The 17015-nt window shown below is 41.3% G+C and overlaps 1 long non-coding RNA gene across 2 annotated transcripts in view; it reads left to right on the forward strand.

Moving 5' to 3' along the window:
* LOC144294648 (uncharacterized) overlaps positions 1-17015 on the forward strand; it is a 109303-nt gene that overhangs the window by 55279 nt on the left and 37009 nt on the right. For both annotated transcript variants that reach the window (XR_013362019.1, XR_013362020.1), the window contains exon 2: positions 478-565. This is a non-coding gene — a long non-coding RNA (uncharacterized LOC144294648). The remainder of the gene's footprint in view (positions 1-477; positions 566-17015) is intronic.

The following is a 17015-nucleotide window of genomic DNA, read 5'->3' on the forward strand; positions in this document are numbered from 1 at the left end:
CTGACAAGTCAGTAAGAAAAACAGGGATAGCTCATAGAAAATGGGGACAGGACTTGAACGGGCACCTAACCTGAGAATACCAGTGTGGTCAGTAAACATTTGAAATGATGTTAAGCTCCACCAGTCATTTGGAAAATGTAAATTAAAGGCTCAGTGTGATGCCATTAGAAATGGCTAAAAGGAAAACACCAGACGATGCCAAGTAGGGACAAGTCACTGGAGTCGAGAAACCAGAAGTCTCACCCTGCTGGTGGAAGTGTAGACTGGAGTAACTATTTTGGAAAACAGTTTGACAGCTTCTACTAAATTGTGTATACCCGTTTCCCATGACCAACAATTCTGTGTGTACCTAAGTTCACCGGAAGAGAGTAAGAATGTTCCTGGTGGCACAATTCATAATGCCAAAAGTGAGTAATGACGCAAACGTCCATTGATAGAAGAACAGACTGATAAACTGTTTGTGTGTTTGTGCAACAGGAAACAGCTGTGAGGACCAATGAGCTACAGTGACATACAACACGGAGGCTCTCGGACCACGCTGCATGAAAGACCTAAAGCACAAAGGGTGAGTCCATTTGTAAATGCTTAAAATCCAAGAAAACTAGTCAAGACTATTAGAAATCAGGATAGTGGTTGTCCTTGGAGGGTGTGCAGTGACTGGACTGGGCAAGAGGGTGGCTTCTGGGGTGGTGGCAAGTTATGTTACGTGATCAGAGCGCTAATTACACGGGTGTGTTCACTTGATTTTGATAAAGTCATCAAGCTGTATTAGGATTTGTGCAACCCTTCTGGAGGAATGTTTTGGTCAATTTTACCAAATGTTTTACTTTTTTCCTCCATATTTTCATTACCAACAATTCAGAAGAGAAAAAGTAAAAAAAAAAAAAAAAAAAGACTATCCACTTCGAACATTTTAATGGTCATCTTGGCCTTTTCTGTATATGCTCAGATGTCCTCTCCAGATCCTCCTTCAGATAAAATCAAGACCATGTTCTAAATGCTGTTTTGAAACTGCTTTTCGCAACTTCAATTATATTTATTCAGCTCTATACATTGTAGCCAACATTCCATGTCGTTGACATTCTTCTATGGCATTTAAAGAGCTGCTAGTTGCCCAGGGAGTTGGGCTTGCATTATCTGTATAAGAATTCATTTTTCAAGTTCAAGGCTTTCAGTCTTTTAGTATTCTAAACAATAATGTGATGGTCAACCCATAGCTAAATCTCTGCCTCACATCCATGATTTTGTCTTCAGACTCAAGTCCTAGAAGTTGTGTGTTTGGATATAAAAGGTGAGTACGCTCTTGAGGTTGAGCCATCCCATGGTTAATTTTTTTTAAACAACTAAGTAATAGTTTGCAGAGAGAACATATTTTGAAATGGGCCCCTGTCCATGTCAGGTGGCTCTTGGCAACCTCAGAACAACAACAATGAAGACAATGACACTGTTAATAACTACTATGGCGCCACTTATGTCATTTATTTCCCACCGAAAGGCTGGCTGGGCGGGTATGAATAGCTATCTGTTACAGATGAGAAGCCAGGTTCAAGTGAAGGGCCTGATTCAGGTTCTCTCAGAAGAACTCTGGGTTCAAAGCCAAGCCTGTCCAACCCCGAAGCCCTCTCCCCACATTCAGAGCTGTATCCCAGGCAATGGCAAGTCCCTTGGGTGAGTTGGACCAGGGAGCCCAACTGGCCCAGGGATTACAGTAAACTAGAATATCAATACTTCATAATGAGCATCGTGAGAGCTAATGCTCAATGCATGTTAGGAGACTGAACAGAAGAGAAAGAAGGCCTGACACTGAAAAAGAGAAGGAGTCTGGAAGGGCGAGTGCATGTACGGAGGAATTCTGAGTGTGAGGGAAGTTACCAGAAGATAAAATATTGAAATCCCGTGTCAACCCACTTGATGACATGTCACAAGCTTGTACACGCCGCCTCAGCTACCAGGGCACCAGGCTGTTTGGTCTCATTCCCCTGGAGTAAGATTGATAAGCACATTCCAGCGAGACCAGATGTAGCTGGGAGAGGCCAGAAGCCAGTTTACGAGAAGACACGGAGGGAGTGGAGAGGTTTGTGCAAGCTTTGTGATTGTGGCTCAGAGTTTTTATGAAAGGTCAAGCAAGTGAAACCCTGGGGATGTTCCAGTGAAATGCTGGATTAAGCTACATCCATTTTTCCATGACGCTGTTTGGGCTGGCTACTCAGAAATAGCAAGAAAGCTCTGTGTGTGTGTGCGTGTGTGTATGTGTGTGTGTGTGTGTGTGTGTGTCTGCGTGAACATCCGAAAAGGATATGCTGTGATTGACAAGTTTGAGGGAAACGTGATGTGGACTCCTATCAACAGTGTGTTCTTCGTCCTTCTCCCTGCTGACCTGGGCAGGTATGGAGAAGAGGCAACATGGAGAGGTAGGAGGGGACTTGGAATGCCACTTATCTCACTTCTAGTCCAAATTTAGCCACCACTTAGCCTCGTGTAAACTAACAATAGCTAACATGTATTTCAGGATCTGTGCTAAGTGCATCTTCTGCATCTCATTTAAATTTCAAAACCGCTCCACAACAAAGGTCCTCCCATTGTCCCTGTTGTACAGACAAGGATACTGAGGCTTAGAAGGCTTGGGAAACCCATGAGCGATCTCATAAGATTTACTAAGAGGCAGATTTGAGCTGAGGCCCGTCTAAATCCAACACCCCTGGTCTCCTGGATGGCATGACTTGGAGAAAATATTGTGAGCCAGGCCTCAGCTTCCTTTCCTTTCAGGTGAAGATACATACACAAAGCCCAGGGCATTGTCTGGAGGCCTAAAGTAAGTCCGGTCTCTTGCCAGACTCTGGCACATACTAGGTCCCCAAAGACTGTTAATTTTTCCTCCCTGCTGAGAACTTTCAGAAAGGAGAAGAGGGTGTATAAAAACCATATCAAACCGAAGAATCTGAAGACCTCTGGTGGGTTGGATGATGCTAGACTGGTCAGGGTGCAGTGCTATAAACAAGAAGAAGGATTCAGATTCAACTAACAGTAGGAACAGGACGAGATCATGGGGCTCAGCTCTGTGCATATGCTGACCTCATCACAAATTGTGGGGACGATGGGACTGAGTTGAATTGTCAAATGGGGAAATGATGCCGCAAAAATGAAGGATCTTGCCCTAAGTCATGTTGCTGGGATTCCCTCCAAGGAGTGAGCATGACTTTTAGTTTTTATTACAATTCTTTCTCAATAAAAAATTCACATACCATGAAATTCACCTTTTGAAGTGTACAATTCAGTGATTTATAATATATTCACAAATAAGTATAACTATCACCACTGTATAACTATCTAATTCCCAGAGTGCATAATTGACATATAAAATTATGTGAGTTTCAGGTGTACAACATAATGATTCAGTATCTGTATTTATTGAGAAATTATCACCACAGTAAATCTAGTCAACATCGACTCCATACATAATTAGTTTTTTTCTTGTGATGAGAACTTTTAAAATATACAATATAATATTATGAACTATAGTCACCATGACATCCCCATGACTGATTTATTTTATAAGTGGAAGTTTGTACCTTTTGCCCATCTTCACCCAATTCTCCTCCATCTTTGCTGTATCCCCTGACTCACAACCACCAATCTGTTCTCTGTATCTATGAGCTCGGTTTTTTACATTCCACAGATAAGTGAGATCATATGGTATTTGTCTTTCTCTGACTTATTTCACTTATCTAATGCCCTGAAGGTTCATTCATGTTGTCACAAGTGACAAGATTTCATTTGTTTTTTTATGGGTGTGTGTGTGTGTGTGTGTGTGTGTGTGTGTGTGTGTGTGTATCACATTTTCTTTATCCATTTATCTATCAATGGATGCTTAGATTATTTCTATATCTTGGCTGTTGCAATAATGCTGCTGTTTACATAGGGGTGCATATATATTTTCAACTTAGTGTTTTCATTTTCCTCGGATAAATAGCCAGGAGTGAAATTGACAGGCCAAAATTAATTTTTGGAGGAAACTCCATACAGTTTTTCACAGTGGCTAAACAAGTTTGTATTCCCACCAACAGTTCACGAGGGTTCCTTTTTCTCCACATCCTCACCAACACTTGTTATTTCTCGTCTCTGATAATAGCCATTCTAAGAGTCATAAGATGATGTCTCATTGTGGTTTTAATTTGTATTTCTCTGATGATCAGTGATATATTTTTAAAATATTTTATTTATTCGTGAGAGACACAGAGAGAGAGGCAGAGACATAGGCAGAGGGAGAAGCATGTGGGACTCGATCCCAGGACCCCAAGATCATGACCTGAGCCAAAGGCAGACACTCAACCATTGAGCCACTCAGGCATCCCTGATGATTAGTGATGTTAAGCACCTTTTCATGTACCTATTGGCCATCTGTATGTCTTTGGAAAAATGTCTGTTCAGACCTTCTCCACATTTTTAAATAATTTGGGTGGTATTTTTTGCTATTGAGTTACGTGCATTCTTTTTTTTTTTTTTTTAAGGGAGGGATGGAGGGAGGGAGGGAGAAAGAGAAAGAGAGAGACAAGGGGAAGGGCAGAGGGAGAGAAAGAATCCCAAGCATGCTCTAAGCCCAGCGTAGAGCCTGATGTAGGGCTCAATCTCATAACCCTGAGATCATGAGCTGAGCCAAAATCAAGAGACAGACACTTAACCAGCACCTTATATGCATTATATATATATATTATTATTATTATTTTTTTTTTTGGATACAAAGTCCTTATCAGGTATATAATTTGTGAACATCTTCTCCCATTCATTTTGCTGTTGGTTTCCTTTGCTGTGCAGAAGCTGTTTAGTTTGATAGTTCCAACTTGTTTAGTTTAGCTTTTGTTGCTTTTGCTTTCAGTGTCAGATTTTAAAAAATCATTGTCAAGACCTATGCTGGGGAGTTTTGCTTATTTTTTTCTTCCAGGAGTTTTATGGTTTCAGGCTGACATTCAACTCCTTGATCCACTTGAGGTGATTTTTGTGTATGGTGTAAGATAATGGTTCAGTTTCATTCTTTTGCATGTGGCTGTCAAGTTTTCCCAGCATCATTTATTGAAGAGGCTAGCTCTTCCCCATTGTATCTTCTCTACTCCTTTGTTGTAAATTAATTTACCATATATGCATGGGTTTATTTTTGGGCTCCTGATTCTGTTCTAATATGATGACTCTTTCTTTCTTTCTTTCTTTCTTTCTTTCTTTCTTTCTTTCTTTCTTTCTTTCTTTCTTTCTTTCTTTCTTTTCTTTCTTTTCTTTCTTCCTTTCTTCCTTTCCTTTCCTTTCCTTTCCTTTCCTTTCCTTTCCTTTCCTTTCCTTTCCTTTCCTTTCCTTTCCTTTCCTTTCCTTTCCTTTCCTTTCCTTTCCTTTCCTTTCCTTTCCTTTCCTTCTTTCCTTTCTTTCCTTCTTTCTCTTGCCTTTTGCCATGACTAGCTCCTCCACTGCAGTGGTGATTAGGAGAGGTGAGACAGACATCCTGGTCTTGTTCCTGACCTTAGAGGCAAAGGAGTCAGTCTTTGTGCATTAACTATGTTAGCTGTGAATTTTTTTTATAGATGTCTTTAATCGGGATGAGGAAGTTCCCCTCTATTTCTACTTTGTTCTTATCATAAGAAGGTGTTGGATTTTGTTAAAGCTTTCCCTGCATTTATTGAGATGATAATGTGTTTTGTTCATGATTAATTTTTGTATGTTGAACCAACCTTGAATTTCTGGGATTAATTTCATTTTGTCACCTCTACTAAACAAGGTGAGACATTCCTAGACCTAAGTGTAGATATATGTTGCATGTGTGTAGCATTGAAGAACTTACCGGATTGGAGCTGTGTATGGAAAATTCAGGGATCCATGCAGAGCATCTTTAGAACTTGGAATGGCTTTAGGATTCTAGTCCACCATTCCTTGAACTACATTTCTGAGTATATTTATATCCCACTAAATATTAATAAATGTCTCCCAATTTAAAAAAATTTAAGAGCTGTGGTCATATCCATATGGTGAATAGTGTCTTTATGGAAGACACCAGGTCTTTATGGAAGGGTGTCTTAAAGTCTTCTTTAAGCAAATATGCAATATGAATCTCTGAAGGGAGATGCAGTATCCAATATTTCCCTACCTTATTTGGCCATGGAGTCCTGTTTTCAAGAAGGTTCAAGCAACATAGTCAAGATAGAATATTCCAGGAAGTACAGATGGTAAAATGTTGATCTAATCCAACTCTCTTACTTTTCAAATGTGGCCTGAGGGAAAGAAGTGCATCCTTGGGGCAGTTGGGTGGCTCAGTTAATTAAGCATCTGCCTTCAGCTCAGGTCACGATCCTCTGATCTTGGGATAGAGCCCTGCATCTGGCTCCCTGCTCACTGGGGAGTGTGCTTCTCCCTCTCCCTTTGCTCCTCCCCCTGCTTGTGCTCTCTCACACTCTCTCTCAAATAAATAAATAAAATCTTAAAAGAAAAAAAAAAGAGATGCATCCTTAAAGTCATATATTAAGTCAGAGTCTGTGCTAGTACTAGAATCCAGGTCTCCAGACCCTGGATGAAGACCATTTGTTGTGGGTCTTGCTCACCATGTCTGTCAGTTGGGGAAAACTTTAGATGCTATAACAATGCACATTTCAGTGTGTACAAAAGAAGTGTTTTTTGTTTTTTTTTTAAATTCATATGGTAGTCTAGCATGGGAGTTGTGGTCAGTGGGTCATCTGCTTCCCTGTGGCTAATCGGAAACTTAGGATCCTATAAGAAATGGTGTGGTGCTATTATCTCCTGAGATCACAGACCAGACAGAGAAGCCCCACTTGCTTTTTAAAGGCCTTGATCCGAGAGGAAAGATAATGAAGTAGTTGACAGTACAGACTCTGGAATTAAATTTCCTGGGCTGGAATCCCATCTCTGACTCACTGGCAGTTTTCCTCTGTATTCTTCAACTCTTCAAACCCTTAGTTTCTTCATCTGTAAACTGGAAATAATGATAGAACTTACCTTATAGGATTGCTATCCCAGTAATGAGTTAATGTTTGTCAAACGCTTATTTATACCTTGCACGTAGTATGTGCTTATAAGTGTTTCCTTTTTCTTTTGTTTTTAAAGGCTTATTTATTTATTTTGAGAGAGAGAGTGAGTGAGAGAACAAGTGGGAAAGGGGTAGAGGGAGAGAATCTTTCAAGCAGATTCCCCACTGAGGAGAAGCCGGATGCAGATGCGAAGATCCAGGCCCACAACCCATGGGATCAGGACCTGAGCGGAAACCCAGAGTCAGACACTTAATAGACTGAGTCACCCAGGCGTCCCTGCTTTTAAGTGTTTTCTAAATAACATAAACAATAACGATCATAATATTAAAAAAAAACACCCAAAAACTCTTGCTCTATACCTGGCTGCCAAGAGAGCTTAGGCAGCTGTTTCCTAGTGGCAACACTGGAAGGGGAAAGAGGATTTTTAAAGTTTTTGTAGAGAGCTAGTCATCTTAGCCAATCTAAACATTAGAATTTATTTATTTATTTATTTATTTATTTATTTATTTATTTATTTAAGATTTATTTATTCATTTATTTATGATAGACACAGAGAGAGACAGAGAGAGAGGCAGAGAAACAGGCAGAGGGAGAAGCAGGCTCCATGCAGGGAGCCCGATGCGGAACTCGATCCAGGGTCTCCAGGATCATGCCCTGGGTTGCAGGCAGCGCTAAACTGCTGTGCCACTGGGGCTGCCCTAAAGAGAGAAATTTTAAATTTTCCAGAGAGCGGGATCCCTGGGTGGCGCAGCGGTTTGGTGCCAGCCTTTGGCCCAGGGCGCAATCCTGGAGACCCAGGATCGAATCCCACATCAGGCTCCCGGTGCATGGAGCCTGCTTCTCCCTCTGCCTATGTCTCTGCCTCTCTCTCTCTCTCTGTGACTATCATAAATAAATAAAAATTAAAAAAAAAATTTAAATTTTCCAGAGAGCAAGGCATGATACTAAGGAATTTATTGTATAGAATCTTTATTGCTAATTTAATACGTATTTAAAAGCTAATGCTATTTGGTGTGCTGAAATGATTGTAAGTTTAAAATATTTACAAGATATTTCAGTGGTCCTTACTCTACTTTTCCCATAAGATTGTATATTTCTCTGATTTAAAGTCTCCTTGTAGCAATGGGAGTTATTTATGCTGTTCACGATATTCCATCTCTCTCTGCAGGCACATGCTAGCATAGCATTTCCCTCCGCCCTTTTAAAGTTAGCCCTAACTGTGGGCCTTGCCTTGACCAAAGAAACCTGAGTGGCCATCATGTATGTCACTCCCAGGAAGATTTAAGTGTGATTTCCCAAGTTCTCCTCTTTCCTTCAGCTGTGGGGGTCATGACCCATTATAGCCTTCCTCCCCTTGGGTCAAGTATCTACAGAGAGTACAGCCCCACTGCCAGCCAGCAGCACACGTGCAGCATAAGCAAGGAAGAAACTTTGGTTACATTAAGCCACTAAGACCTGGAGATGTTCACTGTAGTGTGATAACCTAACCAATCCTAACTGAGGCAAGGAATATCAAGTTAGCAGAGGACGACTCTAGGCTTTTTTGATGACCTGATTATGGTGTGCCGCAGAGAGGGGCAGAGACACAGCCTGGAGATAGGAATATATTTCTATAGACTGAATACCCGTGTCCCACCCTCCCTAATTTATATGTTGAAACCCGTAGCCTGATGTGATGGTATTGGGAGATGGAGTCTTTGGGAGGTATTTCGTCATGAGGGTGCTAAGTATGTACTAAGATACATGTGTTATATGACAAGGACCTGAGCTGTACTGACTACAGTGGGAAGAAAGGACAATAAAAAGTAAAAACATGACCTACATCATGTTCTTCTTCTTCTTCTTTTTTTTTTTTTTATGTTTGTCCACTTTGTTGAGCAGATTTGTTCTACACCATGTTCTTAAACACTGTGTTCTCTTTCTAGCCTCAGTCAGCCTTAGAGACAGAGGTGACTTATAGCTCTGCTTGGCAATCATAACATCTTCCCAGGGAAAGATTTGACTTTGCCTCTGAATATTTTTTCAAATCTAAGGCTAATTATGTTTAATGCACTGGTACATTTTGGTTATTGGTTTATTGGATATTATCTAATTGACAGGGTTTCTTCCTATTTTGTAGACTAAAATCTTTTTAACATGATAATTATTACTGGACAATACAGTATTCAATTTATTCCGGAGGTAATCATGCTGTAATATCAGGCATTGCTTTTTGCAATCAATGGAGATTATTTTTTTCATTATAACAGAAAGAAATACTAATTTTAGGAGCCACAATAGAAAGATAATGTCCAATGGAGCCATTATTGGTATAGGCAGCTGATTTCAGATGACTAGCTAGTACTGTTTGCTCAATCACAATAGAGTGAGGTATCAGGGCCATTTGTGAAGATAAAGGTACTGATGTAAAATATATACCTAACCTGTGGGAATTACTGAATGATCCATGTGCTTTCCATATATCAGCTGAAATACAAAATCAGTCCCGCTCTCTTCTTGGTCTATTGATAATTAGATTGGGAAAAAATCTTGATAGACTCACCTGATAACTAATATCTGGTATCTAAATTTAGTATATGATCACTTGTCATTTCCCCAAATCACTAATGGACACGTAGAGGAAGGTGTTAGTCCTTTTGTTGATATATTTATTATTTTAAAAATTGCAAAGAGAATTGGGTTAGGAGAGTCAATTCAGTGAATATTTTCTGAGCACCTACTTTTTCTGCTTATTATAAGCAAAAGCCTTCACTGCAATGGATTTGCTCACTCTGCAAAGTGAGGGGCAGTGAATGAGAAAAATGAATTTAAATGGTATGCCTACCAGGTTCCCCTACACACATTAAGAGTTTTAAAAATGCTGCTTTAGAATTCGGTTGCTTTATGAATGTGTTTATATTTTTAGCTTTTTATTGACATCTAGTTCTTTAAGTCCTCCAACATTGGTCTTTTTTTCAAGTTCGTCTCGTCTCTTCTCCGCTTTTGCTTTTTTATACACATTTTCCAAATGGCCTGTCAGTTTCCCCTAATAAAACATTGCTGACACCTTAATCAGGATTGGATGCAATCTACAGATTATTTTGGAAAGTATGGGTGTCTTTAAAATGTTAAGTTCTCATTTATGAAAATGATATATCCTCCCATTTATTTAGATTTACTTTCATTTCTCTCAAAAACATTTGTGGTCTTCAGTGTTGCACACCTTTCATTATATTTATTACTAGATAATTGATGTTGATGCTACTTTTGATAGGCTGAAAAATGGTCCCCCAGAGATGTCAAGTCCTAATCTCCCCCCTAAAACCTGTAAATGTGACCTTATTTGGAAAAAAAAAAAAAAAAAGTCTTCATAGATGTGATTAGGTTAAGGGTCTTGAGATGAGGAGATTGTTCTGAAATATCTGGATGGGCCAGAAAGGCCATCACAGCTATCATTATATGAGAGGCAGAGGGAGGTTTGATGAGGCACAGGGAAGAGAAGGTCATATGAAGATGGGCCTGAGAGAGATCTGAAGATGCTGGCCTTGAAGAGGAGAGTGATGTCACCACTTGTCCAAAAATGCCAACGGCCTTCAGCAGCTGGAAGATGCAAGGATAGGTTTTCTTTTAGAGTCTCTGGAAGCACAATGTGGCCTTGCTGACATCCTGATTTTGTCCCAATGAGACTGAGTTTGGACTTCCGGCCCCCAGGACTGTGAGAGAATGAACTTTTGTTATTTTAAGATACTTTTTTTGGAGTTGGTATCTCTAGGTTAAAGTGGCCCCGAGTTCCTAGCTACCTCTGTGTTTCTGCTCTCTCCTGAATCTTGGTCCAGCAGTTCCCAGTTATTCACAGTCTCAGAACATTTAAACATTTTTACAAATCCAGGGTGCCTGAGTGGCTCAGTTGCTTAAGCCTTACTCTTGATTTCAGCTCAGGTCATGATCTCAAGGTTGTGAGATGGAGCCTTGCCTTGGGCTCCATGGTGGGCGTGGAGCCTGCCTTTTAAAGATGCTTTCTCTCCCTCTCTCTCTGCCCCCATCCAGCCCCACCACCACTCTGGCCTGTACTCTTTCTCTAAATTTTTTTTTTTTTTTTTTTACAAATTCATTTTTTATAGATGTTCTCAGATGTGTGCTTTTATTTATCTAATCTTACATTACTCACTTTAATCTCACCTGCCATTTTCTTATGTGTATTATAATATTTAAGAGTTTATTCATTTCTTGAATTGTTTCTGACTTCTCTACTGTACTCTTTCTCTTCCTTTGTTCTTTTCTTCCTCGTGTTTCTATGTTTTGCCACAGTCTGTCATGTTAAAACATAAGCTTTCTCCAAATGTCTGGTCAGCCTTGTTTTTTTTTTTTTTTTTGTTAAATATATTTTTAACACAAGGCACTAGTTGCATTGGAGGTGTGTGTGTATGTGTGCTTGTGCATGCATGTGTATGGAAAGAGAGAGAGAGAGAAAGAGAGAGATTGTTAGTGGACTTCTTCACCGCTCAGGGGTAACCTGGCCATTTCCTTGAGGAGACATCGAGACATCAGAATGTCAGTATAAGTAGGTCCTTTCTCTTGAGCAGAGGTACACTCCTGGCTTCTAATGTTCTGGGAAGTCTCACCATTCAGTTTAATGACTTTTCACTAATTTTTCTCAATATTCAGTCTGTTGTGTCCCCACTTTCTTGAACTGTTCCTGAGTTTAGGTCATCTGAGCCAGGAGGTAGAGTCTGACCAGCTCAATTTTAGGTGTCCATTTCTGGTCCAGTCAACTATGATGGGGGATTGGGTCACATAGTATATAGGGCTGCCACTTGAGCCTACTATTCTTAAGGCACATTTTTGCATTTTGACTTGCTTTTCTTGGAGCACTTTTTAAAGTCCCTTATGTTTCCTCTTGACTTAAGTGAGCGAGGAAATAATCAAGCTCTTTTGGATCATCAGCTTCTTTTTTCATAGACTTAAAGTTTTCATAAGGTCAACCCGAGACTCATTCCAGGTGGTAGGATGTCCCTCTGCTCACAGTGGTTAGTACCTAGACTCTCTCTTAAAGCAACATCATCTGTGGGGTATGCAGGGACAATAAGATTAGGGTAGAAACTTCCTCCTTTCTCTGGCTGAATTCTGTTCCAAATCTTCATGGGAAGACTTGGGGCTAAGCAGCATCCTGCTATCTGCTCATATTCCTTGGTAGCTGCTTGGAGGAGTTGAACAAGTGGGAACACACGTTAATCAAAGAAACTTCAGTTTGACGGATGCCTGGGTGGCTCAGCAGTTGAGCATCTGCTTTCAGTTCAGGTCATGATCCCAGGGTCTTGGGATCTACTTCTGCATTGGGCTCCCCACAGGGAGCCTGCCTCTCTCTCTGCCTTTGTCTTTGCCTCTCTGTGTCTCCCATGAATAAATAAATAAAATCTTAAGAAAAAAAAAAAAAAAGAAACTTCAGTTTGAAATGGAGCCACTCACTAGCTGTATGATCTAGGGTGTATATGTATGTACATATTTATTTATAAAAGATTGTATTTATTTATTTGAGAGTGCAAGAGCAAGCACCCACCAGGGGGAGAGGGAGGGAAAGGGGGAGGGGCAGAGGAAGAAGCAGATTCCTCCCAGAGCCAGGAGCCAGGAGCCCTATTTGGGGCTCCATCCCAGGACCTTGAGATCAAGAGCTGAGCTAAAGGCAGACATTTAATCAACTGAGCCACCTAGGTGCCCTAGGGCATGTTTTTAAACTTAGGGTTTTCAATTTCTTCCTTTCTTTAAAAGGGGAATAATAAAGAAACTTTGTTCTGCTCATATTCTGTGAAAACAGTAACCGTGTCAAACACCTGTAGTTATTCCTTACACTCTTATCTTACAGAATTCCAGTGGCTGGAAGGCACCTTGCCAAGTTTTCATCCTCATAGGAGACCCAGCTTGATTCTGCATCCTGTTCTGCCGAGGACACGGCTAGATTGGGATCTAGTGTCCAAGGAACTTGGGTCAATGACAGGTTGAAGTATCATTCACAGAAGAGCTGAGATGGATGGTCTGACGGAATGATGGGAGAGAAAGCATCTCACAGGAAAAGCAAATTAAAAGCTAGGCAATCAATTTGTCAGTTCAGAGGAACTGGGTCAAAAGTAAGAAGCTCAGTTGTGTACAGGCTGAACTAAAACTTGAAAAATCAACCATGAATGAAACTTTGAAGTGGCCTTGGGAGGCAGAGTCTGGAGTATTTCCCAGAACCAGGAGGTAGGGCTCCTCTGCTCCGGGCAGGGCACAGCCTGAGGACTGAAAGGCCAGGCCCCTAAGTAAGACAGCCTTACGATTTTTATTTTTTCTGTTTATTTTAGTGAAAAATCTAACATCTACCTCAGCATAAGGAGTGAGAAAAGCCCAGGTCGCTCTTCCCCGCTTCCAATCCTATTTCTGTGTATCTACACATCTCTACAAAATATTGTTTTTGACATAAATGAGATCAACCTGGACATAGCACTATTTTTTTTATTGAACGATATTAACTCCACAAACATTGATTGTGCACTATTTTAGGTGATAGAGATGTAGAATAAGCTAGAACTCCTTTTCAAAGATCTTTTCGTATCGAGATGTGTCACTTATTTTTGTTTGCATGTGTGTGTGTGTCACTTATTTTTAACAATGGCAAATTTATTCTACTGCTTAAGGGGTAGTTATTTTCTCTTAGTCTGAGTCTTGCCTTTTCATTTCAGATGGTGTCTTTCAAACAACAGTTTTCAAGTTTGATTAAGTTCAGTTTGTGTGTGTGTGTTTTTTTTCCCCTTTTGTGATTATTGCTCTTTTGGTGTTTTAAGGAAACGTTCCCCTACTCCAACGCTGTAAAGATTTTATCATGTTCTCTTTTAGAAGTATAATGGTCTAGCTGAAATGTTATATCTCTCCCTTGATTAAGACTTGGCCTGGTCTGAATCACAGAGATTGGTCCAGAAATGGGCAGCCACAGCTCAAACTAGTGCATGAGAGACTCATTACCTTTTGCGGTGGTGAATTTTGTGGGATAAATCCTGGCGCTGTCTTTGCTGCCTGAGAATGTGGAAGAAAGTGGAGACAAGGGATGGGAGGAGGTATGTTCCTGATAACATTGTTTGAATACTTGGATCCCATTGTACCTGAAGCTACAAGCTACATATATATCTTTGAGCCTTTCAGCTATAGGAGCTGATAAACCCCTCTTTTGACCTCAGGCAGTTTGAGTTGTATTTATTTTAACTACAATTGGATTTTAGGTGACGAAGCTAACAAAGTAAGGATGACTAATCTAATCAGTCCTTTATGGATGGACATTTAGGTTGCTCCACATTTTAGCTATTAGAAGTCTCTGACCTCCTGTGGCCAAGGGGAGGAGAATGGGCGTAGAATTTGCACAGATGGAAGGGCTGTGTTTTGAGGGAGATGTGGTGAATGTCAAAAGAAGAACAAATTCACTGATGGGCTACTTTGGCTTGCATAGCTGAGCCAAGGAGAGGGAACTATTTCATCAGATTCTCCATTGGAGGACTGCAGTCCTCTTGCCTGGGTGGAGGAGTGTCCCGGAACAGACAGGGCCTCCTGCCTCAGCGCCAGTGCCAGGGGAGGGAGAGGCAGGGGCAAATGGCTGTTGCCATTATGAGTGCTCTGCGCCGGGCTCTGACCCAGCCAAGGTCATGCTCATGATCACGGTCCTGATTCCCGCCCTCTCCACAGATCTCTTCCTATCACACACTGCCCTTTCTGGAAGGGACTCTTACACCCGAAACTCACAGTCTTTCTGTGACCTTGATACAATCTTTTTTTTCTTTTAAGATTTTATTTTTTTAAAGAATCTCTACACCCAACAAGGGGCTTGAACCCACAACCCTGAGATCAAGAGTCACGTGCCCTACTGACTGAGCCAGCCAGGTGCTCCTGCCTTGATATAATCTCAAGTATAAATAATCATTTGAATTACTTTCAACTTTGCAAGGCAAGATATGTGACAAAGGCATCATCATCATCATTACTGAGGCTTATTTGAAAACAGAATATACTGGAGATAGGAAAGTACTTCAGCATAAACTTTGGAGTCAGAATGATCTCAAAGACTCTACTGGATTATAACCTTGGGCAATTTGCTTCCTATGTCTCAGTTTCTTAATCTATAAAATGGGAATACCAAACGTTTCCTTCATATACTATAAGGATTACATGTGAAAAATTTTGGTGGCAAGACACATGGAACAGCCAGTGAATGGTAATAAACATTATTAGCAAAGGCTCAGAGAAGTAGACTAGGGAGAGACCTGAAAAGTCCTGAATCCATGACTTCTGCCCCTTGTCCTTTCCACTGCACTACATAGCTTCTGAGATGACTCTCTCTCTCTCTCTCTTTTTAAGATTTTATTTATTTATTCATGAGAGACACACACACAGAGAGAGAAGCAGAGACACAGGCAGAAGGAGAAGCAGGCTCCCCATGGGGATGCAGGACTCAAGCCCAGGACCCTGGGGTTATGACCTGAGCCAAAGGCAGATGCTCAACTGCTGAGCCACCCAAGTGTCCCTGAGATGACTCTTAAAAGGACACATGGGAAAGACACAGAATAGTCTCTCAACCAGTGTGAGGAGATTGCGGAGATAACAGGATGTTCCGTACTTCTTTTTCCTTCAGCGTTGAGCAATTTTCCTTTCTCAAACCTTCTCTGAATCCTAGTCTTCATGGAATGAGGTCCTCGCACGAACCAATGCCAGCCCTCTCAAGTTTCTCCTTGCCTGGACAATGTCTGGAGTAGTCCATCTTCCCAGAGCTCCCGGCCCAGGCTCCCCCTGGTGGCCGCTGCGGGGCGCACCCAGTCCCCATTGGGCCAGGAGGCCCTGGCCAGCCCATGGACAAGAGAGGTCATTCCCTAAACCCAGTAAGACCCTTCACAGAACATACCCAGCTGTGATGGAGTGCTTCCCCAGGGGGATGTTACACTCCCATTCTGCTCTGGGATTCCAGGTCTAAGGGGACACACAGTGATAGAGGACTCAGCTGAGGGCCGACGCATGGCTGAGGACCAGGGCACAGAGGAGGACAAAGCCTTTCATCACCCCTTGAAATCTTGCATACTCTCCCACATTGCTCAGGGCCTCTGAGCCTCACCAATTGGCTTACCAAAGGGACATTCTCATCCAATCTGGCCTTGCCCCTGGGGAGACTGGCTCCAGAGGTTTGTGCTGCCTGTACCTATTCTTGGTCAACATTCAAACTCCTGTCTTTGAGAACCACGAGTCTAATCAATTTTGGTGGAAGCCTGTGCTATTTAATCCCCCGTGAGCTTAATTCTTCCATTATCCCTATCTTAGAGATGAGGAGACTGTGATTCAGAAGCCCTCTCTCTCCTGCCAAAGATCACACACCCAGGGAATGGAAAAGCTGGCACTGGAGCCCAGCGCTGAGAACTTCAAAGGCTGTTTTCTTTCCACCAGGCTACCCTGCACTGAACACAGTAATTATTTGTTACCTACAGACACTATCAATCATAGAACTGAATAAAAAACTTGGAATCACAGCAGAAAGGAAAAGCCTTATTATCCATAGTTCTCCTTGTATCTCTTTTCCCTGCTCCTTACCCATCTTCCTCCCTCTCTATGGTTTGTCCGACATGCCTTCTTTTTATCTAAGAACTGCTGCCAAGCCACAATTTCCTGTGTTTTGTCTTGTTATCCAGGGAAGAAAGTAGCGTCTGCTGGCCTGATCTGTGACTCGGGGCCGTAATTACTTCTGGACTGTTTGGTCCAAAGGACTTGCTAAACATCTCAAAGAAATACCACAGCCTTCCGGTTCTTTCATCTCCATGGTGGAAATTAAATAGAAGAGGATTAATGTTATTGGAACATGGTTAAGTATCATATCCTGAGGGGAAAAATATATATACATTTATTCCTCATTATAACTATCAGTACTTTCACTTGCATAGATGAGAAAACTGAGGATCATAGAGGTAAAGTGGTCAGTCCAAAGTCACATCACTGGGATATAAAGAGCTGAGATTTGTA

Source organism: Canis aureus, chromosome 23 (genome assembly GCF_053574225.1).
Source record: "Canis aureus isolate CA01 chromosome 23, VMU_Caureus_v.1.0, whole genome shotgun sequence".
NCBI lineage: Eukaryota > Metazoa > Chordata > Mammalia > Carnivora > Canidae > Canis > Canis aureus.